The sequence below is a fragment of the Balaenoptera borealis genome (genome assembly GCF_965194805.1).
Source record: "Balaenoptera borealis genome assembly, chromosome: 13".
NCBI lineage: Eukaryota > Metazoa > Chordata > Mammalia > Artiodactyla > Balaenopteridae > Balaenoptera > Balaenoptera borealis.
In genome coordinates, this window is record NC_138870.1 from 82,434,261 (window position 1) to 82,460,183 (window position 25,923).

The 25,923-nt window shown below is 34.5% G+C and overlaps 1 long non-coding RNA gene across 1 annotated transcript in view; it reads left to right on the plus strand.

Annotated features, from left to right (window-relative positions):
• The first annotated feature begins 2,302 nt into the window (after window positions 1–2,302).
• The window catches only part of LOC309608905, a 61,833-nt gene continuing 38,212 nt past the window's right edge, over window positions 2,303–25,923 (plus strand). Inside the window, exon 1 of the long non-coding RNA XR_014233155.1 lies at window positions 2,303–24,541. This is a non-coding gene — a long non-coding RNA (uncharacterized lncRNA). The remainder of the gene's footprint in view (window positions 24,542–25,923) is intronic.

Genomic DNA, 25,923 nt, shown 5'->3' on the forward strand with positions numbered 1-25,923 from the left:
ACAATAAATAGGGATTGACTGGCCTATGAATTTAGGAGAAGTGACAAACTCGAGCTGTGGAATCAGAAAGTGCTTCACAAAATGAGTGACATGCAGCCTAGATATGGAACAGTCAAGAAGAGTTTTAAATTTAATAATGGTAAACACTTATATCAATATTTTTGTGCAGTGTGACTTTCCTTGGGTCTTCATTCATGACATGTTTTCTTAGGACTCTTACTAATAAGTTTCCCAGTGGAACTACTGTTTTTATGGAATATTTTATGTTGTTTCTCTGCTTCTCCACATCATATTCCTTGTGTCTGGACAATAGCTAAAAGTTAGAGTGGCTAAAAGCAACATTTTATTTATGCTTTCAATATCTCCCTACTGATTGTCTTTGCCATATTGATTGCCAGCAGCTTTCTTCTAGTTTCAGAAACTCACCATCTGCTGATGATTTTTATTTCCTTCTTTCCCTATGATAAAATTCATTAGTAGTTAATGAGTTCCTAACTGTTAAATAGGACTTTAGCCTTGCCTCAAAGATCTACGAGACAAAGCATACCTAAGATAACATTTAATTTAAAAAAAAAATAAGCTTATACTTAATCAATTTTAGTTATGGGAACCTTGACCAAACAGAGGCTTTTGTTTAAAAAAAAAGAAAAGAAAAGAAAATGAGTAAACCCATAGGGAGATTAGAGAATGTTTTAAAACATCACCCCCGCCCTTTTTTTTTTTTTTTGAGAATTCCAGGGGAAAAGTGTGGTGCTTTTAAAAAAGTAAATAAACACTTTTAAGAATAACGGCTGTCACCATGCATTGCTAACTGGCAATTTAGACAAAGCCAACAAAGAAAAAAGATTATATCAAACAACAGGAAAATTTGCCCAAGTGAGCCAGATAGACTGCCTCAGAATGCTTGGCTACAAACTAGACACTGGGTGAGGCCACACAGACTTTAAGGGTCATTGATAAGGGGTGCCACTACTACGGTATATGTCGGCTAAAGTGTGAAGGTAGCACATCCTTATACGTGTCAAGAAAGTGGCCAGAGTAATCCCAGTATCCTATTTTTGAACAGACACATACTGTATTCCCATCCAGAATCCTGCTGTTCTGACATGAATAAAGACATCTGAATATCTGAAGAAGTTGGTAGAAAATGCGATGAATGTCAGTCGCTGTTCATTTATTAAGTTAGACTGATATAATTAAAACACTATTTTCAAACACAAAACCAAAAACTTGGCACCAGGCCTTTACATGTGCCAGACAGTTCTTCTAGGGATTGGAGACATGGCGGTGAATGAGAAACACTGCTTCCTATCCTGTAGCACTTAAGGTCCAGACAGGGAGACAGATACTCATCCAGTGTTAAGCATGTGACAACAAGGTAGGTAGAGGGTATAATGGGTCTAACTAGTGAGGAAATATGTCCAAGTCTTGGGGTATCTGAGAAAGTTTCCTTGGGAAGTGAGGTTTTAGTTTGGAGCTGAAATAGCAATTGAAGCTAGCCAGTTGTGAATAGAGGCTAAGATTGGGTGAAATGTGGAGTCCAGGGGTAGGATGGGGTGGGGAAAAAATGTTGAGCAAATATGAGAGATGAGAGTGGGTTTCATAATAGGGTAGATTCTGTAAATCCCAGAATATATGAATTGGAATATACCCCCGGGAGCTTGGAGGAGTGAGAAGACCAATTACTAGAAGATGAAAGATCTAAGACCTAATGTCAACTCGGACACTTACCAAGGGTCAGCTTAGGTATGTCTCTTGGTTTCTCACAACTTCTTTTCTCTCATCTGTAAAATGGTGGATGTGATCGGTACTTTGCCTAGCTTATGGGATGACTGTGTGTATCATATTAATATACGAAAATTCTTCATAAGCAGTGAATATATATGATGATAGACTTTGTTGATTAGTACTTTACGTGGCAAGAGAAACTATTTGGGAAAAATGGTTTCAAAGCATAAATCCATTTTGGAAGATCTAGATCTAAGATTTGTGAACTCAAATGAGCCACCCCTTCACATTAATACTGAAGGGAGCTCAGTCAGGGCAATGATATAGAATAGTGGGAACTGCAGCAAAATGGAAAAGGCATGCCCTGTCTGAGAACCAAGACAATGTATTGTTAATATAAAAATACAGCAATGCCGGGTCTTTCAATTTTAACTTCTAAATTTTTTAAAGATCTTCTGATTGTAAAGTTGGAAATTCAGATGTTTATGTGAAGCTAGTTGGTGACTAGTTCAAATATTCAACAATGGCCCCCTGTGTGTCAATGTGAAACAACCCTCCCTCCCCCTCCAACACACACACACACACACACACACACACACAAGAGCTGTGAATTCTGACCTGGGGACTGTGACGTCAGGTTTAAATGACTAATGGAGAGTAAATACATCCCTAATCATCTGAAATTAATGTCAATGTCATATAAGTTAGCCGTATTCTTTGGTGCACAAAGAAAGAATACTATGCTAGAATACTGAATGATATAAATGGCAATCTTTATGTTCCTTGTCACTAGACTGCTAAGACAATTTGCTTACTCTTTCATCATTTTTCCCTTCTGTAAAACCCATTGCAGCCTTCAGAGTCATATTTCCTGACTTCTGTATTGAATATGTCACTCTCTTGCTCAAGATCTTCAGGTAGTTCCATCACATACATCAAACTCAAAATCTACTTTCTCTTGTTTTGTCTTCTTCTTCACTCATCCCACCTGATCCCTTCTTTCTGTTCTACTGCTTATTCTTTACATCTTACTAAGAGCCAGCTCTGCCTTTTTCCATGTACATTGAGCCTTCTGAACCCATTTTATTAGCTATCAGCTCTCAGTGTTCTTTAGAACCACAAATATGCAATTGCACAGCTTGTAGTTATTTTTAATGGACTTTCAGAAATTTTCTTAAGCTGAGCAAGAAATGTGGATCTTGTTAATCATTTATTAGTATAGCCCTGTCTTATTAAACTATATTAAATCTCAAGCCCAATGAAAGTAGACGTAAATACCTGATTAAGAAGGCACAGACATACACTTCAATGATTAGGTTTAGTCCAAATTTCAAAGACTACATTTCCTAAAATATACTTCTTATTTTATGTTAGCATTTTCATTATAATATTAAACAATTGCCCTAAAAGTATTATTAGCACAATAACCACCTTCATGTGTAATGGGTGTGATATCATAAACCCCCAGCTTTTATCTGTGGCTTTTGTATTCCCAAAAAAAGACTCTGAGTATTGTATGTCGTTTTAGAAACATGAAGAAAAAGTTCTTAGACAAAATTACATTTGTTAAAAGTGGTCACTTATATTTATTTTTATATTTTCTTTCACCGTATCTTGGATATCCTAATACATATGGTTTCAGACTTCAATTTGTTTTATATCCAGGATATGAGGATAGGAAAATAGGTGCCTTATTTTCACTTACTGCTATACTGAGTTCTACCCTTTGGAAACATGGCAAATAACCCTTGGACTTACTTGCTAAGATTAGAGAAGGAAATGGTAAAGGAAGTAATATAAGAAGGATTACCTTCCTGGAAACCTTGGTCACCCCTGTTTGAGAGCATCTCATTTTAATCTTCATGTTATGTTCATTTTTATTTCACTTTGCTGTTGATGCCTTATGAAAGATTTTAATTGGAAAATATTAGGTTCTCATTTTCTCTCTGGGATTTATACTTTGAAATAGGTGAAATTTGGTTGTCAGATTGTACAAATTATTTAGAGGTGTCTAAGGCAAAATCAATGTAATGGTTTTCCTTAAGGTACTCAACAAACAATCAGGAAAATATTAGTACTTAACTCCTATTATTATGCTTATAGAATCACAGGTTAGTGTAGAGACAGTTCTGAGTTAAGAATGCCTAGGTAATCAGTGATGAATACAAATCTTCTAAATGAATGCTTGCAAAGAATTCGGGTTTTGTCAAAAGTTTAAAGAAAAATTGACAGCTGCATAGGACTGTGTTTGGATTTCTTCTACTGTAATACAGCAAATGCTTGGATATGACAACAAAAACTGAAAAGGTTTACAGTGGAAACTGAGAGTAACACTTGTCTTCTGCAGTAATGAATATTTCAAGCTTCTTAGTGTGGTTCCTTTCATGAAAACCAAAAGTATATATGGTGACAATGCCACATATTACTAACCCTGTCATTCTTTTGACCCATCAGCTAACAAAATGTACATAGTTGCTGTTGCACATTGATAATGGGTGGATAATACACAGGTGGCTCCCATTTTACTAAGATTACTTATTTTTATTCTTCTAGAGATTTCAATATAATACAAAGAAAAATTTCAGAATTGGATTTAAGTTTTGATATCACTGCCATGACAGAGTTTTTGAAATGAATTTAAGAATAATTCTACCTATTTAGATCTTATTGCCAAAAAAAGTTAAAAGTTTGATTTGTAAATTTTCTGATAGGACAGAAAGAAAATATTATATGATCTAGGTACCTGAAAAGCAGTTTATTTTCTTATACATCATCAAGAGGATAAATACACAATAAATTTAATACATGAAGGTGTGAACCATTTATAATATTTATTGACTTCTGTATATATGAAGTCATTTTATTACTAAAAAAATTTATTTTAATATAAGTGGCCATTATAGTTACTGTGGATACATTTAGTGGTAAATTATATTCTCAATATATATAAATTAGATAGGTAGACTGAAAAATATAAACATATATGACTACATAAGATTTTATAATGTAATATAATTGACAGTGATGTATTAGTTATCAAGCAATCTTGTTTACTGTCTAAATTTGTCCCGTAAATATAGTTTATAAAATGGCTTAAAAATCTACTGTCTTTATAAGCTATTTACCTAATTTGTAAAAGTAATCTTTGTGTTTAAAATGGGAGACATATTGAAATGAAAATAATGGTGAGTTTCTTTCCTATCTGAATTCCCATCATCAATTTTCAGTGATTAATGTAAAACATGTATGGATCAAAAAATTTATTAACTTGATATTTACTGACTACTTTCTATAATCCAGGTGCTCTGCTAGGCTCTAGAGATATAGAGATGAGTGAGATAAATTCTCTGTCCTAAAGGACTTCATTGTCAAGTCAGGGTGACAGAAAAATGGATACATTGCCACACAAGGAATTAGAGAAGGTTTAGTTGGTTTCAGTAACTCTATGAGGTAACTGGGAAAGGTTTTACCTAAAAAGATGAAATTCAAGCTATTTACTAAAAGATGCAGAATGCAGACATGGGGGGAAAGCATTCTAGGCAGAGAAAAAATAACACCTGCAAAGGTACCTCACAATTCTGGTGGGAATTTCAATATGGTGAAGCTTGGAGTGTATGTACATGTGAAGAAAGAGAGGTAATGAATTAGAAAGATGTGATGAAGCCAGATGGCGATGAGCTCTGAATGCAAACAAAAGGAATCTGAATTTTTAATCTCGTAGAAAATAGTCAGCCAATGTATATGATTGCATTTTTGTTTTTTAAACAGGCTTGTGATTTGAAATGCTTAGTTGTTGTTATTATTACTATTATATTTAAGATAGTTAACTCTGCCAACTGTGGAAAAATACATATACTGGCTAAAAGGATAAACAAGAGGGAAAGATAAGGAAGATTTTATCATTTTCTAGATGCCCAAATAATAAAGAGCTGATTTTAAGCATAATGATGAAATGAAGAAAAAAAGGCTAGATACAATAAACATTTCTGAGTTAGTACTGATAAAAGTTAGTGACCAATTGAATGTGATGGGATAGAGAGAGGGAACCTTTAAGGATGGCATTGAATATTCTGGTTTAGAAGACTATAATGGATAATAATGCCATTACGGTTAATACTGGAAGAGAAAAATTTACTGGGGATGGGGAGGGAAATAAATATTAAATTTGAAATACTTGAAAAGAATCCTAGTAGAGATCTCCAGAGATTAGTAATGTGGGTGTGGAACTCAAAAGAGTTGTGACTGTTTCATTCTTATTTGTACCTCTTGAGGCAGGCGAGTGTTTGTAGTATTTATGTAACAGGCGAGTACCTTTCCCCCAAACCCCCAGTCTAGGGGAAGGGATGAAAGCATGGAAGAGTACCACAGCTGGAAACTTAGCAAACTGGCTCACATTTAAAGGATGAGTAGAATGGAAGAGTCTGTCAAAGGAGACAGAATGAAGCCAGGGAAGACTTAGGGAAGAATGGATTTTGATCAGAAGGGAATCCTACTGGTGCCACATTTCACTAAGCTGCCAAGTAGTATGGAGATTAAGCATCAGCCTTTGGTTAGCAATAAGGAAGTTTATGGTCATCTCAAAAAGATTGAATTAGTGGGAACGTAAGCCATATTATAAGGGGTGGAATAATAAATATAACTTGAGGAAGTTGAGCCAGTAAAGGCAAAGCAGCCTACATTTTCTACACATTTGGTGTTGAAGGAAAAGAGGGAGATAGAATGGTAGCTACAAGTACTGGTAGGATCAAAGGAAGACTCTTGAGAAAGTAAGGGATTTGAGAACATTTGTAGTGAGAGATGTTTGTAATGAAAGAGAAACAGATTACCTAATGGAGCAACTCCTGGTGGAGATGGAAGAGGATACAATCCACCTGGAAGAGGGGCCTTGGAAAGGAAAATGTATACCTCTCTCCTCCCAGAGAGGAGGAAAGAAGCTCAAGACAATTGTCAAATGGTAAAATTAAGAGGTTTCTACCTTTTGGCTCTTTTATTCTTTAGGAAATGAAGCAAGGTAGTCAGCTGACAGTTGACAAGAAGAGTAGTAAAGGTTTTTAACAGCTGCCTGGAGGACTAGGACAGAGAGGTGAGTAGGTGTAAGTGAAGGGGTTTCTGAAGTCACCCCTTTGTAGTGGCATCAATCTGCCCAGTGCTGGAAGTGTTTTGAGCATCATTGACTAGCTTTGGAACAGGAATAGAGAAGAGCTATTAGTTAAATTACCCCAAGTTAGAAATTGATCCAGGGTTATGACAGAAGAACAGTAGGGCAAAATATAGAAGTCTGAACGTGGTCATGTAGTTATGTAGGGTGGGAGAGACTAAATAATCAAGTTTTGTAACATTGCTTCTATTTTTACCACAATCTTGGAGGTTTAGGCAGAAAGACTTAATTTATTCAACTCAGCTTTAAAAGAAGACAAATATTTAGACAGGAATCAGCTTGTCTTCTTTACTAGATTCATCATTGTGTAAGGTGGCATAAGTGGAGGAAACCTAGACTCATTGGCTTAATTTTCTTGAGCTTTTGTAGTAAAATGAGTTCTCAGAAAGTTCATCCTTTGAATAGGATTTTAACCGGGAGACCATCATTACTTTGTCTCAACAGGTATCTTTGAAATTCCTTGAATTCTCACTTGCATTCTAGTTAGTAAGGGATAATAAAGATACACCTTTGAGAAAGGATAATTATAAATTTATTTAGGAAGATTCCACTGTAGGCATACAGCTGATACTAGAGTTCCTCTCTTCTGTTGGCATCTTAAGTCAAACCTTCAATTTACTGTCACAGAAATTTGTTGAAGTCTGCCTTCAAATAGAAAAAGCTCTTTCATTAATACATTCTCTAGGGTGTGACAAATTGGACTATATACCGAACTTGCTGGTCTGATTCTGCTCTCAACCACTTAAATCCAAATATGTTACTTTATATCTTAGGGCCACAATGTAATCAGCATAAAAAGAACTGCTTTCCTCCAAGGTTCAGGCTGAGAGCCTGAAATTTAGGAGAAATCATCTTATAATAAAATCCTCTTAGATGGACAATTAAGATGGTTTTACCTTCTCTCACTACCTTTCCCTTCCTCCTCCCCCCCTTACTAAATGAGGTCAGAATATTACAGAAGCAAATATAAGTTGAATCAAGCATCTCATCCTTATCCATCACTCCAGTCCCCAGCACAAGTGCCCTAGCTTGACGTAGGTGACTCTTCTCTTTGTTCCTAGTGCAACCTGATTCATTCATATGTTCCTGTAGTCAACAAATATCTATTGAGTGCCTACTGTGTGATAGTCACATTTCTGGGTACCGGTGACATCTGTGAACTTACATGTTTCTCTGTAATGCTATATTTACCCCGCTGTGTTGAAAGTTTACGCTCATGTTTATGTCTTACCCACTAGACTGTACCTACCTGAAGGAAAGGGATTATGCCTTATTTCTTCAAATCCCCATAATCTAGTGCAGTGTTTGACACAGAGTGGGTGACCAGAGATTTGCTGAGTAAATTAATTATTGCGAATAGCTCAGTTAACATGAGCACATTTACACTCTGAGACTTATAATGGAGGAGACATATTTACACAAGACTTGGATTAACTGTCTCTTAAGAGCTAGTGATCTGCCATGTGGGAATCAAACAAATACATTTAATTAACTTGATTTGTTTGGTGACCTCAGAAATAAAGCAACTTTGTAATTTTGGTGAAAGTTACAGTTGAACTATGAGAAACATTTTCTGAGAGTGCCAACAACAGATGGAGGCATTAAAAAATCCTATTCATGAAAACCAGAGAGGGGCAGGTTAAAGCCGTAGAGAAAATAAAATCTTTGGTTTTCATCATTGCCATCTAATAGGTGATTTCTATGAGTCACTTATTTACTTTGTAATTGAACAAGTCATAAAAATGAATTGAGTATCCGCAAATCTGTTGGAAATGAAGATGAAACCATCATGTGCTTGTATTTTCTAAGAAACTGAATTTTCAAGGCTTGGTACATTGTATGGTCGTAATGCCGTTATTCAAACAAATGATTGTCCAGTTTGTCTCAGCAGAATCTTAGCCTATTTAAGGGGAATATTTTTCACTAAATTGGCATTGTTTGAATTCATTGGTCAAAACTGCCTTGATCTTTTATTACATAGAGAGTTACTTCCAGAAACCCAGTAAGTGATGGAAACATTTGTCATGCGTGTTTACTCTATGTGACACCCACCAAAATGGTCAAATTTTTTTAAAAAATTCAATTTATCACTAGTCTATTTTGCCCTACTCCCACCACACAAGTAGATGTGGTGAAATTTTTTTTATGCACAATTTTTAAAAGTTAAATTTAACAGTTGATTTGAGATTGTGCAAGCAGAATTTATTCGCATGGAGTCCATGATTGGGATCTTATTTCTCCTCTTGTAAACTTTTTTATTGTTTCCAACCTCTATCAGCTTCTTCAGTCATAAAGAATGAAATTCAAAATTTGACATAAATTTCAAATTTGAAGTTTCTTTTATTATTTTGATCTCTAATTGAAACTCTAGAGCAGAGAAGGGAAATTATCTTAAGTAGAATTGTTTTCTACTGAGAACTTATAATAAACTCTTTGGGAAATCATACTTCTCCTCATTATCAGGAATATACAAATTATTCTAGAGGGTCTCTCTTTAGAAATTCGTTGCCATTTTTCCCTTTCACAGTATCTTTCAATTTTCCAAAGAAGGAGAGCATGGAATAGTGAAAAACATATAGGATTTTGTCCTGAGGTACCTGAATTTGAATCCTGACCCCGGAATTTACTTATGGTGTGAACCAGGGCAAATTGCTTCAGTTGTCTCATGTAGGAAACGATAAGTGTCATTTTGAAGAGTAAATGTAATAACTAATTATAGCAGGATTAAAAATGGAATAAAGTAACCTATAGAAAGATATCCAGTTTGTAGTTGAAAACTATGGGGTGTGACAATGACAAATGGCTTTGAATCCATTGATTCATAGACTGACCAGAGCCATTGCTTTATAGTCATCTTTTGTTCATGTATATGCATTTGGATATCATTTTAGCTATTGCAAGATGTGGTCAAAACCAAGACAATTCTCAGCAGATACAAAGCTCTATGTTTAGATTTTTAAAAATCAGTTTCATGCGTACAGAATGGAAGGGACCTGGCTTGTCAACAGTGCAAGTAAGGAAAGATGTAGCAGCTTTAAATGGCTGCTTTGTTCACAACATTCATTTACCAAATATTTGTTGAGTGCATACTGTGTGCTCAGCGCTGAGGATGGAGCAGTAAACAAAACAGACAGGATGTCCTGCCTTCGTAGAACTTCTCTTCTAATTGATCATGAACTCAACCCGAAACAAATCCAATGAAGCTACTGTGAGAGAGAAGGAAGGAGGGAATTTGCTTTTATATCGCGGTTTCCAACTATAGCAAACAGGGCTCTAATGTATTTTACGCTGATTGAACATACTTGTTTTATACTTTAAATAAACATACTTTATTTTTGGTGATACCAATTAAAAGGGATATTGATAAATTGGAGTGACTTGGGAAGGCAATGCCTTGAATTTTCTGAAACCATGTGTATGGTAAATGGTGTGCTAGGAGAAATGGATGAAGAAACTAGATAGGTTATGTCCAGAGATGAAAAGGGCCGGAAGAAGCGACAGCTGACATTAAGCATTTAAGGGGTGGATTCAAAGGAAAGGCAAAGACTGACTTTACATTTTTCCAAATATAGGACTAGAAACAAAGAGTGGCAGTTTTTTAAAAAGTAGATTTCAGCTCAAGACAGCAAATTTTCTATTTAGAAGAGTTATTCTGTTGACAAGTGGTGGTCAAGGGTCAAGCTTCCTCTTTGCTGAAGGTCACTCAGCAAAAGTTGGAAGATCAGGGTCAGGGGTCCTCTCTGAGTGGAAAACAGGCAAGATGTGCTTCTGATTCCCCAACTCTGCAACACCGTTTTTGCTCCATAGTTAACCACTGCAATAATTTAAAAGCTCAATAAAAATTGTGAATCACAACATTGTGCACCTGTAACTTACATAATATTGTATATCAACTATACTTCAATTAAAAAAAAAATTTTTTTTAACCCCAGAGCCAGTGTATTTCTAATGATAATATCTCTATAGGTTTCTTGCCTTTAAGGTTTCTTACAATTTTGCAACTCTGAAAGTATCTCTTTACCTGGTAAATTTTATAGGAAAAGAGAATGAAGCCTTTCTTATTTATCAACCATGTTCAAGGAATGTTTTCTTGGTGTATGATTTCACTTTTGTTTTTTAAAGTGGCGACCCCTTGGAGATTCGCCTGTCTAAATCCATTTTCTCGTCAGGATTGGAGATGACAGGTTATTCTTTTACCTAAATATTAATTTCTATGGCATATCTATGTATTTCATTGGCTAATCTTCTGTGAATTTTCCAAATTTCGATTAGCTTGTCCTAAACTCCTGGCAAGCTAAATTTCTCTAACAGTCTTCAATTCACTGCATTAAATTCCTGCTCAGCCTTGGAAGATACATTGATTTTTTTTTTTTCTCAGCAAAGTGACAAATACCATTTTCATGACTATAATAGAGATTGATTACGTTTTATGGCACGCAGAGAGAATGCTGATCTTAGTGAGGCAACCTTGGGGCTTACAAAAATGAAAAAATCATTTGAATTAATAATGAAGTTAATGAATTCATCTGTTGCTGGTGAAGTAGAAGTATTTTGAGAAAAAATGAAAAATTCTGCAGCTGCACAAACACTAAGAAGAATTAAGACCAATTTTATTACTTTGGTGGTGCTGGTTTTGTGAAACCTTTTAAAAAGTTAATAGTACTTGTTCTTAAACCCAAAGCTATGGCATTAACCCCCAGCACACCTGCTGGGCAGGTTGTTTCTGATATGACTTATGTAGCCTAAATTTAAAATCAAACCAGTTTCCTTTTTATCCTAAGCTTCTTAATGGTTAGGCTTAAACTAGGACAAGTGTTAATTTTTTTATTATTCTGCCTTGCTGTATATAACCTAAAAGGTATTTTAAAAACAAACAAACAAACAAAAAACATGCACACATGTCATAAGCTTAATGCATGTAAAGGGTATGACTATGTTTTTTGAGAGCTAATAGAAATAAAAAACAAAGGTATAAGTATTTTAAGGTGTTGAAATAAGCTATGGTGGACCTGGAAAACATCGCTAAAAAAAGACTATAGAATTACTTTCTCTGAAAAAAAACCTTTAAAACAAGGACACCAGCTCATGTCTGTTTAGGAACCATATCCATTTATTCATCTTCTGTCCCCCTCAGCAAACATTGTACCAAGCATCCTATCTAGCACATAGGAGGAGCACAGTAGTATTTGTTAAACGAATGAACAAGTTTCCCTGATAGCAGAAAGAAATAAAAATCATCATAGCAAACAATGTTTGTCGAGCTACCAATATGTGCCATGGAACTTTACCTATCTTATTCTCAATTTTTGCAGTTCTTACATGACTACGGGGTGTTACGTCCCAGGGCAGCGGTTGGGCCACTAGCATTGATAAAGCTGAAGAATATTTATGCATATTCTAAAATATGTGTTTATATGTTTGTTATAGTTATAAGGAAAAACGACCAAACCTGAGGACTTGGGAAACACCAGAGAAATTATGGTGAATATTTTTGTGACCCATTCTTTTACTCTATGATTGTACTACACATAGTAACACTGTTATTTAAAAAATATTTTCTAATTGTTTCATAGCTATATGCTTTGTCTCTTCTATAAGCTTTTTGTTGATAAATAATTTTTGGTCCATCCTAGATGTTCTTTGTATCAAACTGACTGTAACCTTGGATTCAGAAAGTACTAAAAGTCTTAGGTCAGTGAAGAGACGAAATCTCACGTTTTAACATATTTATGCCAAAATGATGCAGAAGCTACTCCAACAATAGTCGATCATATAGCTAGAGAAAACCTTTTGTATAATTTTATTTTATTGAACTTTCCAGTTTTACATTATAGAAAGGATACTTTTGTTCAAGAACTCAGTGTTTGCTTAAGTATTCTCAGTTTGTAAAACATGGCTTTAAAAGTAATTTAAATAAAATAAGAGCTATACGACTTACTAATTGCCATCAAACTCTATGAAAACTCTGCAGTAAATAGTTCTCTCCTTATTATTTCCTATCTGAATAGGCTTGGTAAAGCTGTTCCTTTCACTATAACATAACAGCCAGCAAAGGATACGTGTGTACCATTGGTACTATTAAATACATAAAAATATGATTTGCTTTACATCATAACTATTTTATATTTTACTTTTCCCCTCATGTTTCTTTAAATTAGCTAGAATTCAGATTAAAACTAATTGCTTAAAAATTGGAAAATTAAACCTGGGAAATACATAAATCTACCTAACTATATAGAATTTCATGATGAAACTATGTGGTTTTTTTTCCCTATAATGTTTGAGAGTTCAAAGATATTTCTTGACTTTTAAAAAGATACATAAATTAGTTAATTTTTTAAAAAATTGCTCTGTTGGTGTAGGGAAAAACCCCATCTTGAACGTAGTTTGAAGTTAGTGACTTAACTAGCATCTGTTGGATGAAATTATGAGAACAAATTGCTATTACACTTAAATGTAAAATAAATGTTCATATTCAGCATTCCCATATAAGTTAGGATATTTTATGGGAACTAAGCACCTAATAGTATTAAATTGGAGAATGAGTGAAGGTGGTCTTATGAAAAGTATCTAATGAATGATTAAGTAGCATAATTACATAATTTAGTCTATGAGCTCTAATATTATGGGTATGTATTTATTTCATACTCTTTAAAAATGTAAATATAAAGTTTCCTCCATCAAGTAGAAAGATTGATAGATTAACTAAAATGGAAAGGTTTTTGTAAAGTAGAAGTCAGTATGTACATCTGTAACTTTTCTGGATGATTTTAAAAGCCTGCAGTTCCATTAAATTTTGAGAATTAATTAATCAAAGTGAAAGGAAGCCAGTTTCCGCTCCACACCACCTTCAAAAGTGACACTATCTTCAGAAGTTATTTAAAATCCTTGACAAGCATTTAATAGATTGTAAATACTGTATATTTTAGCTACTTCAAAGTTAAATTTTTAAGTTTATTTTTTAAGTTACAAAAGTGTATTTTCTCATTGATAAAAAAATCTAAGTGATACAGACATGTGTAAATTAAAAAGTGAAAGCCCTACCCTTCACTTCTTGTTCCATTCTGCAATTCCACCACAATTGAGCTTTTTCTGCAAGCAAAGAAATGTATGAATACACATTTCTTTTTCATTAAAAATTGCATTATTATATACATATTTTTCTACAATTTATACTTAAAATTATACATCTTGAATATTATTCTACAATAACATAGATTTTCAGAATTTATAGCTATAACTGCATAGCTTTCTGTAATACTTATGTAACTATTCCCTTATTAATGTTCATGTAAATTTTCTCCCCCTTTTTTTCTGAATATTAATGATTATGTGAGCATCTGTGTGTGTGTGCACGTGCATGTGATTGATCTATCCTCATGCGTCTCTGTAGTTGCTTTTCTAAGCTAGACTACTAGAAGCACTTTTTCTTTTGCTAGAGTATGGGCATTTAAAATTTTGTTAGGTTTTACCTATTGCCCCTTGAAATGGTGTGTCGATTTAAACTCTCAAAATAGATAGTAATAGTCCTCTTTTCTCAATACCTTCATCAACAATGAATATTATTTTTTCTCTTAATTTTTAAACTATGATAGTATTTATGGATGGCTTTCTAATTTCTCTAAGGATTAACCAAACTAATGTTTACCTGAAGGGTTAGAATTGAGTGAGACCTTCTGAAAATGGGCACCTAAAACAGAATTATCAGAGGTAGAATAGTGTACTTTAAAAAGTTTTTTGTTTTTTTTTTAAGGGAATAGTAATGTCTTACCAAAATCAGTTGATCTTCAAAGTCAGTCTTTAAAACATATTGGAATATTGATATGTAGGAATTTCTGATAAGATTTTGGATTAAGGCCTTTTGAGAGAAATGAAAATATCGATGTTTATTTGGAGCAAAGGTGATTATTATCACCACACATCTAGGTTAAAATAAGAAATTCTGTTTTGGACTTCTTGCCCAGACTTTCTTCTTGTCTCCCAATTTTCCCTTCCTTAAGTCCTTCTAATATATCATTCAGTTCACTTCTCCCCAAACACTTTAAATGTTCCCTGTTGCTTCTAAGCGATTAAAAATAATATCGTAACTTGCAAACTTGTTCAGAAATCCAGTTTCTCAGTTCTCATCCCTGAAGATTCTGATTCACAAAGTCTGGAGTGGGTCGGATCATCTGGGTTTTCAATAGGAATGCCAGATGATTCTCCAGACTGTATCTTGAGAAAGACTGGAGGAAACTAGTTTAGTACTAACAAAGACTTCTAATAATTACCTTTTAAACCTTTTCAACCTCACACTTAATGTCTCTCTAGCCAATGTCTCTCTAGCCAGTTGAATGACATGCTCTCTCTCAAACTGGATTCTGGGTTCTTCTATCTCTGTGCTTGTATCTCTTTCCACCTGGAAAACCAATTCCCTCCTCTCCACCTCTATCTTTACCTTATCCCTCATGTCCTAACCTAATCCCACCTCTTAAACGAAGACTTCTATTTTCTCAGCCCATAATGGTCCACTTCCGCAGCATTTATGCACATCACGCATTTGGTGCTACGGTGTAGTATTGTTACTTACGGTTCACATGTAATTCTCTGTATCTCTTATCGTGCCTTACACATAACCAATGCTAAAAATGTGTTGCTTGGCTGGTTGAGTGAGTGAGTGATAATGTAATTAGACTAATAGGGAGCAGGTCAGAGAATGTACTTCAACCCCATGAAGCCACTTCTTGACATTTTGCAACTTGTTCTACTCCTCAGAGATTCCCTTGCTCTCATTTCAAATTGGATTGCTTGTTTTGGTGAATAAAACAAAAGCTAACGCTTACCATTTATTTGGCTCTGTTAATTACATATTTAAATCAACCTACATGCAGTGCTTGAGAACATTAATCCATAGCAGAGGCAGAGTTTAAAAATTATACGTGACATCTACTGATGCAACTCCACACAATTTTTATCCCAGCAGGTCTAGGTTGCTAAAAGCCTAGATGTCTTAGCTTTCTTAAAATAGGTTAGCTTTCTTAAAAGGAAATTATTTTTGTGTTCAGAATGGTTTCTTATCAGTAGCTACAACATAATATTGTGGTGAGGTCTTTAGAATAAATATAACATTTGTCACAAGTACAGCACTTGAAGTGCATTTGGTTTCTGTGCTCTCTTCTTGCTATTTAGAACCAAATTATACAATTTAGCATAGGTATGAGTATAACCCAGCACTGTGTTCATAAAAAAAAATGGGATATACTTCATGCTACTAAAAAACGATGATTTCCTGAAAATGGAAAATGGAACGAACATATATTTACCAGTGTTATCTAAGATTGTCTCAAGAAAAACACTATTCATTTGAAAAAAACTTAATCGCAAGGTAGGCATCTTCCTAATACTGTTTCATGACATAGGAAAATTTGCACTATTTTTTCTCAGTTTTGAAAAGCAAACACTTGGTAAGTCACCTTGGAAAAATGGAGTTGATTTATTAATTTGTCATTTTCCGGGACTGAAAATATCTTGACAAATAAAAGGACGTCCATTGGACATATATTCCTTTCTCTTCAAACTAGCAATTTAGAACATAAGTGGAACGTCTTTGGCCAGGCTGGTCTCCTGTAGGTTTGACTGTGGAGGAGCAGGTGTGTGCTTCCGAAGTGTCCTTACAAGTGTCTCAGTGGGGCTTCCCTCCCACGCCTCCGCAGGAGGCAGCTCATCTGTTTAATCCTTATGTTTTAGTCAACCTTTCTTATTATGCAGACAGGGCTCTGAGGCTCAGCTGGATTTTGACTCTCTGAATGAATTGATGGGACTCTTTGATCTTAACTGTGTATTGCATCTGTTTCATCTTTCGTCTTCACGCGTAGTCTTCCAAACTCCAATTCTAACTGGTGCTCTTAAAATAAATGGATAATTATACGAAAAAATAAACAAATAAAAATTGCCATTTAAAACTCAGCTACAAACTCCACTTTTCACGTTGGACATTTTTGTTGTTGTTGTCGTAGTAAACTTTCTTGAAAAAAATCCCCAAAGCAATTTAATGATGTTACTCTGTAAGGGACCACCAGACGTAAGAGTATTTCACTGTGTGTGTATGAATGTGCATGTGTTTCGTGGGATCAGATTTGCACGGAAAATAAAAACGACTGATCTTTGCAATTTAGTATATTGTATGATAACGTAATATCTTAATAGACTATATTGAAGTAAGCGGCATGCAACTCGCTTAGAAAAATCTATCATAGAACTATAAAGATCCTGCTGGGCAATATTCCTCTTTTTGATGGGACTGAGAAAAACTGAGTTGCAGGGAAAATCAGGTAGAATCAGAACTAATCCACATGGAAAGATCATACTAGGTTATAGGATGCTAAAATAACATTTCTTTTAAACAAATTTCTCAAATGAAACATGTACGTGTGAACTCGTGTGAGGTGGGAATGGAGGAATGTTGAAGGAACAGCATGGATTGTTTGTCCTCACATTAAAGCATATAAAGTTAGGATTAATTGAACCAGAAAATATCAAGTTTTTATCTGAGTAACCTTTGATATTCTAATCTGGTATCTTGAAGACTTGTATTAATTCTTTTTATTTTTAATTCCCCCACAATGCCTCATTTGTCTTTAAGTATACCACGATCTTGTGATGGTAATGTAATGTCAAAGCTGTCAGAATAATTTCAGCTGAGCAAAAAACTGATGTCTCACAAGAGCCAGAAGCCCTTGAGAGAGTTATGAAAAGGTTTCTCTCCGAAAGGAGGAATATTGTGATATGACCTTCTAGTCTATTAAACATATACTTTATCCCAACATACATGCACTAAATATACTAATAACTATTAGTGAATTGGTCAGAATAAACATTTCCCTTAGAAACATTTAGAGATAAAGTATATAAGAAATTTAATCCCTACTCGTAACCCTATCATATTGCTGTTTTAAAAATATTCAGCTAACTTCCTTCCACTCAGAAGTACCCCTCAAGCCCCTACGTGGTACTCAGCACTGAACTGGGGATTCTTTCATCACTATTCTTGTACTTGCCATATGGAATCTGAGAATAACTGTACAGGAAGGAAGTAGGGAAGGTTACTCAATCCTTCTTCAAGCACAACTACTCTAAACTACTCACTAAAGATAGTATTACTCCCCTCTAACCAGTTTGTCTAGCTTACTACCAACTGGGATGTGCTTTCCTTGTATTTATTTACTTATTTACTTACTTACTTCTTTCCTACTTACTTATTACTTAATGCTTCCATTGGAAAAAGAAGATCTAGCAACCAGCCAAGCAAAGATATGTGATCTCAACGAACCTCATTTAGGTTCCCTGATTTTATTTCTTTTAGTTTCTTATCTCACATGCCTGATTGCTCTGTCTCTTCTGTAAAATTGAAACAAAAATGCCTACACTCTTAGTCTAGGTACATAATGCCTGATTGTAATGATTCTGTGCTGCTTGAACTTCTGAAAGGTTTGGCCTTGCCCACATGAAATGGATCGACACAAGCCAAAATCTTATTTTATTTCTATGCTTTTCTGTGATTTACAAGTCCTGAAAAGTTCCAGTTTATGTTAGAATACTGTTCATTTGGTTCACCAATGTAACTCTCAGGTCAATGCAGCTTACCGTATTAGAATTTATTTGAAAGACACTACACTGCTACCTTTCCTTACGTTCATCAGTTCATACCCATATAATTATTAACTTGCTTTCTTATTGCTTCTTAAGGGTAATTGGGTAATTCACTTGACCTATGTTAATCCTACCTAAATGTGAAAGGTGATTTTCTTACATTATCCTCCAAAGAAGGGAAGAAAACATTTATAGGTGTATTGGTGGAGATATGGTTTCTAACAATTGACTGCCACTGAAATGCTCTTGTACAGGCTCTCTGACCATGTATTTTGGTCTATGACTGTCATTGCGTGACCTCAATTCTTGAGTATCTGTTGCACCCATAAATTGCCAGAGAACCAGAAGTTACCCAAGGCTGTGTTATTTTCAACTCAGAAGTTTGAATGACTAATTAGTGCGTCATGAAATCAACTTAGTACGTAGATCATCATCAGCATAAAAAGAAAAAAGAGAAAAAAAAAGAAATGTTAGCACGTGTTGCGTACAATGAGACTAAGTATTGTTATCATGAACAAATTTTTTCAAAAATATTTTGAATGTATATGTGGTACTTGCTTGTGCTGTAAATATTTTTTTTTTACCATGGATCTCAGTTTTTTTTTTTTTTAAAAAAGCCTGAAAAACCAAACCAAACCAAAAGTGAGCCGGATCTTATAGCTTCTAGTAAGGTTTTGCCGGTATGCTGGGTTTTAGAATTTAGAGTATTATTTTACCATATTCGAGTTATACTTTTCACCAGTTAACCTCAAGCAAATCAAATGAATTAGCTCATTGCAATAGAAATAATAATGAAAGCTTAGCAAATGTTTCCAAAATTGTTAAGAGATAGGCTATATCAGCACACTGAGGGTATAATATTCTTACCGATCAGACCATTTAGCTTTAAGTAGTTGTTTTAGAAACATGAATATTTAGTTACACAAGAGAAGCACAGAGACCACAGAAAAGGGATTTTGTTAATACCTTATTTTGTCATTGGGCCAGAGTAAATATAAACTATGACTGTATACTTTTGTTATGACAAGAAAGAAAATAACAGTCATCACTCTTTTAAAATATCTCAAGGTTAAAATTTTTGCCTTTTCACTTAAAAAAGTCTTCATAAATGTGATCCTTTCATTATGAATGATATAATTGGGGATTTCGCCCTTGCCTTTGTATCCACCAGGAGTTAATGTAGAGAGGAAGCTCTACTTGTCCTTTCATTGCACACTTGCATTTTATTTCACGACTGAGAAATGTAAGTGCTGCTCTGCGAGGTCAGCATGAGAGAGAGAAGGAGAAAATTATCATTTGGTTGTGCACATGTGTATATGGTTTAATATTTGTTGTCATGTCATTCTTACCCTCTGTAAAGTCCACAGTGGTATGTAATTGGTACTCCGCAAGCAGCAGCACCAGAGTCACTTCAGAGCCTGTCAGAAATGTGGGCTGTCAGGCCCCATCCCATACCTACTGAATCAAAATCCGCATTTTAACAAGATCGCCAAGGGAATGACATGATCATGAAATTTGAGAAGTGCTGGTATATAATAAGCTAAGTATTACCAATTGCTATATGGACGCGTATCCATTTCATGGATAACATTTTCTCTGGAAAAGAAAAATTAACAAGTGAAAAGAACCAGCAGTTTTTCATATCCTGGAGCAGCAGTGGACCATCTAACGGTGTTTATTATTAACAATCATGACCATGTTGCTGCTGGTGATGAGAGCACCTGTTGTCAAGCGCTCCCACATCTTGGCCATTGTGTCCAGTACATCAAGTAACACATGTAAGCATCTTCTTTCTCCTACCAGTTGGATGCTGTTTTACAGATGAGGCAGTAGAGGCCAAAGGTTGCCTAAGATCACCCTGTTGTGAATCCAAGCCTTCCGACGGCTAACATCTGTGACTGGTAGTCTCACATTTTAAAAGTAAAAAAGTCTTATTTGTTTCAACTAGGGAGAAAACTTGCCACTTGAAAGATTCCTATGAAGGTATCAATTGACACTTGTTTAGATAATATTTTTAATTAACAGTGAGTTTTCAAATTTGCATATTTGAAAAGCCTTAAGTTTTAAGCCCACATCAAACTTTAGGGTTATCAGTTCACAATCTATTATATACTGGGGGGTGTAGCTGCTTTGTTGCATCTTGTACCCCCTTGGCTCTAGACATTCTGCTGGCATCTAGGGAACTTAGCCTTGAGAGCAAACTGCCTATCTGAGGACGAACAATTGTACATTTGTAACATGAATAGAAGACGCCTTATTTGAAACAACTCTAAAATTGTACAGAATGTAAGAATGCAGTTTGTCTTTCATGTGCTGAATTAAATCCTTTATAAGGATGACATCCTTTGAGAAAGGAGATGCTGTAGGAATGTCAACATTTTGGCATTTACTGCGTGAGGAAAATCAACTTATGTAACAAATGCTATCAAAAATAGCTTGAAATATTTTTTCTTTTTCTTTTACTTTGTATCTATATGAGGTGAGGGACATTCACTAAACTTACTGTGGCGATCATTTCATGATGTATGTAAGCCAAATCGTTTTGCTGTATACCTTAAATTTATACAGTGCTGTAAGCAATTATGCACCAATAAAACTGGAAGAAAAAAAACGAATTATGTAGAACTGGAAAAAATAGCATTGAGATGAGAGTTGGAAGCAAAAGTTGACAAGGTCATGTTATGGTGCAAAAAAACAGTGCTGTGTCCTTCAGATCAACTGGGAAAAAATAAGCTGGTGAACCGTATCCAGTAACATGGGGAAATGGAAGGTGTATGGGCTTTTTTGTAAAGAAGCAAAGATATACTGACTGCACATTCAAGTAAGGATAATGAAAAAAATTTTAAATCTTAAATTTGTTAATTTTAAAATAAATAAATATATATATATATATACATAAATTCATACAATAGCAAAGAATATATTGTGAAAAGTAGTTCTTCCTCCACTCCTGCTCTCCAAGCCCCAGTTTCCATACTGAAGCAACCATTGTTAGTAGTTTCTTGTGTATTTTTCAAAGATATTCTCTTTATATACAAGCTTTATGTACAAAATCCTTATTAAACAAAATGATAACATATAGCACACGTGGTTCTGCACCACTCTTCTTTCACTTAAAATGTATCCTAGAAATAATTCCATGTCAGTACTTTGTTCATTTTAATGCCGTGCAGCATTCTAAAGTATGGATATAACATAACTTATTTAACCAGTTACCTTTGGTGATTTTCTTTAGATTATCCTCAGTCTTTTGCTATTACAAAGAGTACTGCAACTAGGATTATTGTCCATATAATGTCAAGCATATGTACTATATGTATTCTGAGGTCTTCGTGTACACAGTAATCAGTGTATGTACAAGTCTGTATTCTGCTTTTTTCATTCACCATAGTCATAAGAATTTGGTTTTCTCAGTCATCCTCATTATCACATAAATGACTGCATACAAGTAATTGCCATAATTTATTTAATAATTTCCCTCTTTGGGAACATTAGTTTGTTTGCATTTTCTCTTATAGATACTACTGTGATGAAAAACTTCGTGTATGTAACATATTTTATTCTCTTGGAATTTTCTGGAGAAGAGTTCCTTTTTTCTCTCAAAGTGTAAAGAGCTTTTTGACTCATTTTGAAATTCTGAGTCAGAATTATTTTCATAGGAGCAGATAGCATTATTGAAATGCTTATTTTGGAATCTTATGAGAAATGTCTATTTTGAATTATTTTTAGGTATGAACTCTTTTTCAGTATTTTAAAGATATAATTTTGAATGAATATGTGCCTAATTAATATACAGCCATCAACATAAGGCCAAAGGAGTGATTTTTTTTGCATTATTAATTTTTAAAGTCAGTAAATTTGGCCTTGAGGGAGGGTGTATGCAACAGAAGTGTTCATTTTTCATTTTTCATCAACATGTGTTTCTTGAGAAACTACTATGTGCCAGACCCCATGATGGTCACTAAGGCTACGGCGATGAATGTGATGGGCACAGCTCACTTCCTAGCAGAGCATTTCTAAAAGCCACATCTAAGATTCTTTGTCCTTGACATTGTGTTACAACATACTCTTGTTCTCCAACATTTCCAGTTTCTTTGTTCTTTTGCTTTTAGGGTATCTGACTCATTTCTTAATATCAGCCCAAGATGTGAAGAGTAAAGAATATCTTACTCTCAGAAAGATATATATAGATATATATAGATATATATATCTTACTCTCAGAAAGAGATATATATATATATATATATATATATATATATACACACATATATATGTATGTATATAGTTTAAGAATCCCTGAAACCATATTTTCCCCTACCTTTCTGATATTGAAGAAACCCTTTGTCATCTTAGGATGAAAATATCTTTCTCTGTAGTTTGTGGTATCCCTAAATCATCTTATCCTCATTGTATATATTTTAGATTGCGTCTAAATACATTTATCTTTTCAGCAATTTAGCCTAAATAAACCACGGGCAGGGACTTTGGACCCTCTGTTACAGGAACATCTTCATGTGAAAATAAAATGTAAATTTAGGCTACATACCATGATTGATTAATACAGTGCATGAGAACTGCAATTTTCACAGGTCAAGATAACCATTTTGGTCCCCTTTAGGTAACCAAATATAAAGAATCCCTATGTAAAATTGCACTTCAAAATTGCATTTTAACTTTTCACCAAACTCTTCCATCCCAGAAAGACCCACTAATTTCTTGATGAATATAACTTTATTATTATAGTGTATATTATTCTTTTTTAAACACTGTAGTGCAAACTTTTTACTTCATTGATGCTTAAACATTTCAATGGAAGAAAATAATTCTTTAGTAAATATTACATCAGTTTAAAGGTTACCAAGCAGATCAAGCTCTTCACTGACCAAGTGAATATTTCACTTTCAAAGATATTGTCATATCATTTTTTAGGAATTTTACATGTGCTACCTAATATGCATTTAAATTTTACTAAATTCTATATATGTTTGTGTATATCTACACATTTCTCTATGATTCAGTAGACTGACCTTTAGAAGGGAAAATGTGTATTAGGATGTAATGATACCTATCTCTCAATCTAAAGTTGTATAAGTTATTGTTACCAGAGATGCCCAAATTAGTTTCTCATTATTCTGTGTAAATATGATTTGAACTTTTATGTCAGGATACGTTCCAGGAATTGGAATTTATAGAGTACTCTTCTTGATGAAAAAGGAAAGGGTGGAGACAACTTCTTAATGTCAGAATACCGCTTCCATAAGTTGATTTAAAGCTATTTAGCCATTAAGCTGGCTCCTCCTGGTAACAATCTGCTCATAAGACATTACCAAGGTAGCACAAAGGTGGAAAAGAAAATACAAAGGCATCTGAAAATGGAACTCTGGTAGATTTTAAGAATTCTCCTCATTCTATTATCCCATATCCTTAATGTTGAGATTGAAGTCCTCCTTATTGCAACTTTGCACATACCCTACTGTTTGAACTAAAAACCCTAGGAACTCCATGTCTGAGATCTGAGTGTATTCTTGGTCCCAAATCAATCTTGTCACTTCTCGGAAAGCAATGCAAGATAATAAGTAGTATTCACCTGATTGCTTTCCTGCTCTGAGACAGCTGGTGACGCGTGTCTTCCTGATAACCAGGAGTTTCAGATCTAAGGCAGGGATAAAGGGAAGCTGGGAGCTTGCGGAATCTAAATTTGACAGTCGATGGCTGAGGAGAGGGTCAGAAGGGATAGAATCTGTGACACATATGAGAAAGGAACAAAATTTATCTGCTCTGGTTGCAATGATTAGATGTCTCTTTGTCTGGCTTTCTTACAGCGGTTGACTGATTGTACCTGCCAGCTGGCTAATATCATAATTAACAAAGTTGCTACTACGTCTGCAAAGTTAAATCGAAAAATTTGCCAGTGATATGATGTCATTGTCACAAAGATCACACGGGACTCGGAGTCGACTTTTGCTCAAGGTGGAACGGCAAAGCTGTGTAGGCAAAATGAGAAATCTCAAACTTGTTCAGCCAAAGGTAGGTTTCTTTCATAATCCAACCTCCTGGGCTTTCTTATTAAGACTTTTGTTTGATGGTTAGTGGGCTTTTTTTTGTTTGTGTGACTAAAATAATTCAGATAAAGATCCATATGCTTCTTGAGCACTTAGAGCACGTTCTCAGAAAGCTTTGGGTTTTTTCCAAATATAGAAATTCAGAAATATAATGAAATAGCTTTTGATGCTGAGAATGGAATATAAAGCAATGTATTTGCCTGTTGTTGTGTCTAGCTAATCTTTATCAGTTTACAGACTATTTGGTAACAAACATCAATTGAGCATTTATATTGTACAGCACTTGGATTTATTTTGCTCAACAACATAAAAGCCATTACTTTGCTTTATTCTATTGTGTCAACCTAGTTATAGGAGTGAAAAAAAGCAAGCGTTATAGAATATGTAGAGGTTCTATTTCGGTTTCAAGAAATGCTCAAAGTGGGGGGAAAAGGGCTGAGGTCTTGACTTAAGTCAAACACAGTGATTGGGGCTTTTTCTTTATAACACTTAGAAAGACTGGTATTTTTTGAAATCATGTGCTATTCCTCAATATCTGTATGGCCATTGACGTTTATACCTGTATTTTCTTTTTACTGTGATTTGCTTTGCTTGATTGAATATTCACGCTCTGGGGAGTTTCCCGTATGATAGCCTTCACATATTGCTAATTAATGGATGTGAATTATTTCCATAATAATTCATGTGCCTCTGTGCTTCCTCTGAGTACAGAGAGAGAGGAAAGCATCTCAAAAAATATGCAGAAGGCAAAGTTTGGGTTATTTATGCTGTGTCACAGCACAGCTATAATACCAAGGCAATCAATTTGCAATGTAACTGGGGACAAACGTTAAGGTTCTTTTACTTTCCCCCCATGGTCATCCGGGCACTGTATCATGGCAAAAAAGCACAGTAATTTGTTTCTTGTCCATTGCTATTTATCTTTTGTGTTAATAGCAGTTTTTAAACATCCTGAAATAACATTTTAGAAACAAATTAATGCACAGCACGTATATTTTTTAATAAGCCCATAAACTTTCTCCTGGTTTTATTCTTAACCACGGGAGACTAGATATTCTGAACATAGTCATTTTAAAATTTGACAATCAGATTTCATATTCTCAAATTTAAAAAATGAATCCTTTTATGGGATTATAAATTGTAAAGCCTTTAAGAGTCTGGATAATTTACAAGACTGTTTATTGAAATTTTGGTTTAATTTTGACTTAACATATCTCTAATCTTCACTAAAATTTAATGACGTTGATAAGAAAAACTGAAAGTTGAGGTTTAAATCATTATTTTATTATATTCTGGACATCATTTTCGGAAGAGACTGTTATTTTCCTGATAAAGGCTCTCTTTCTT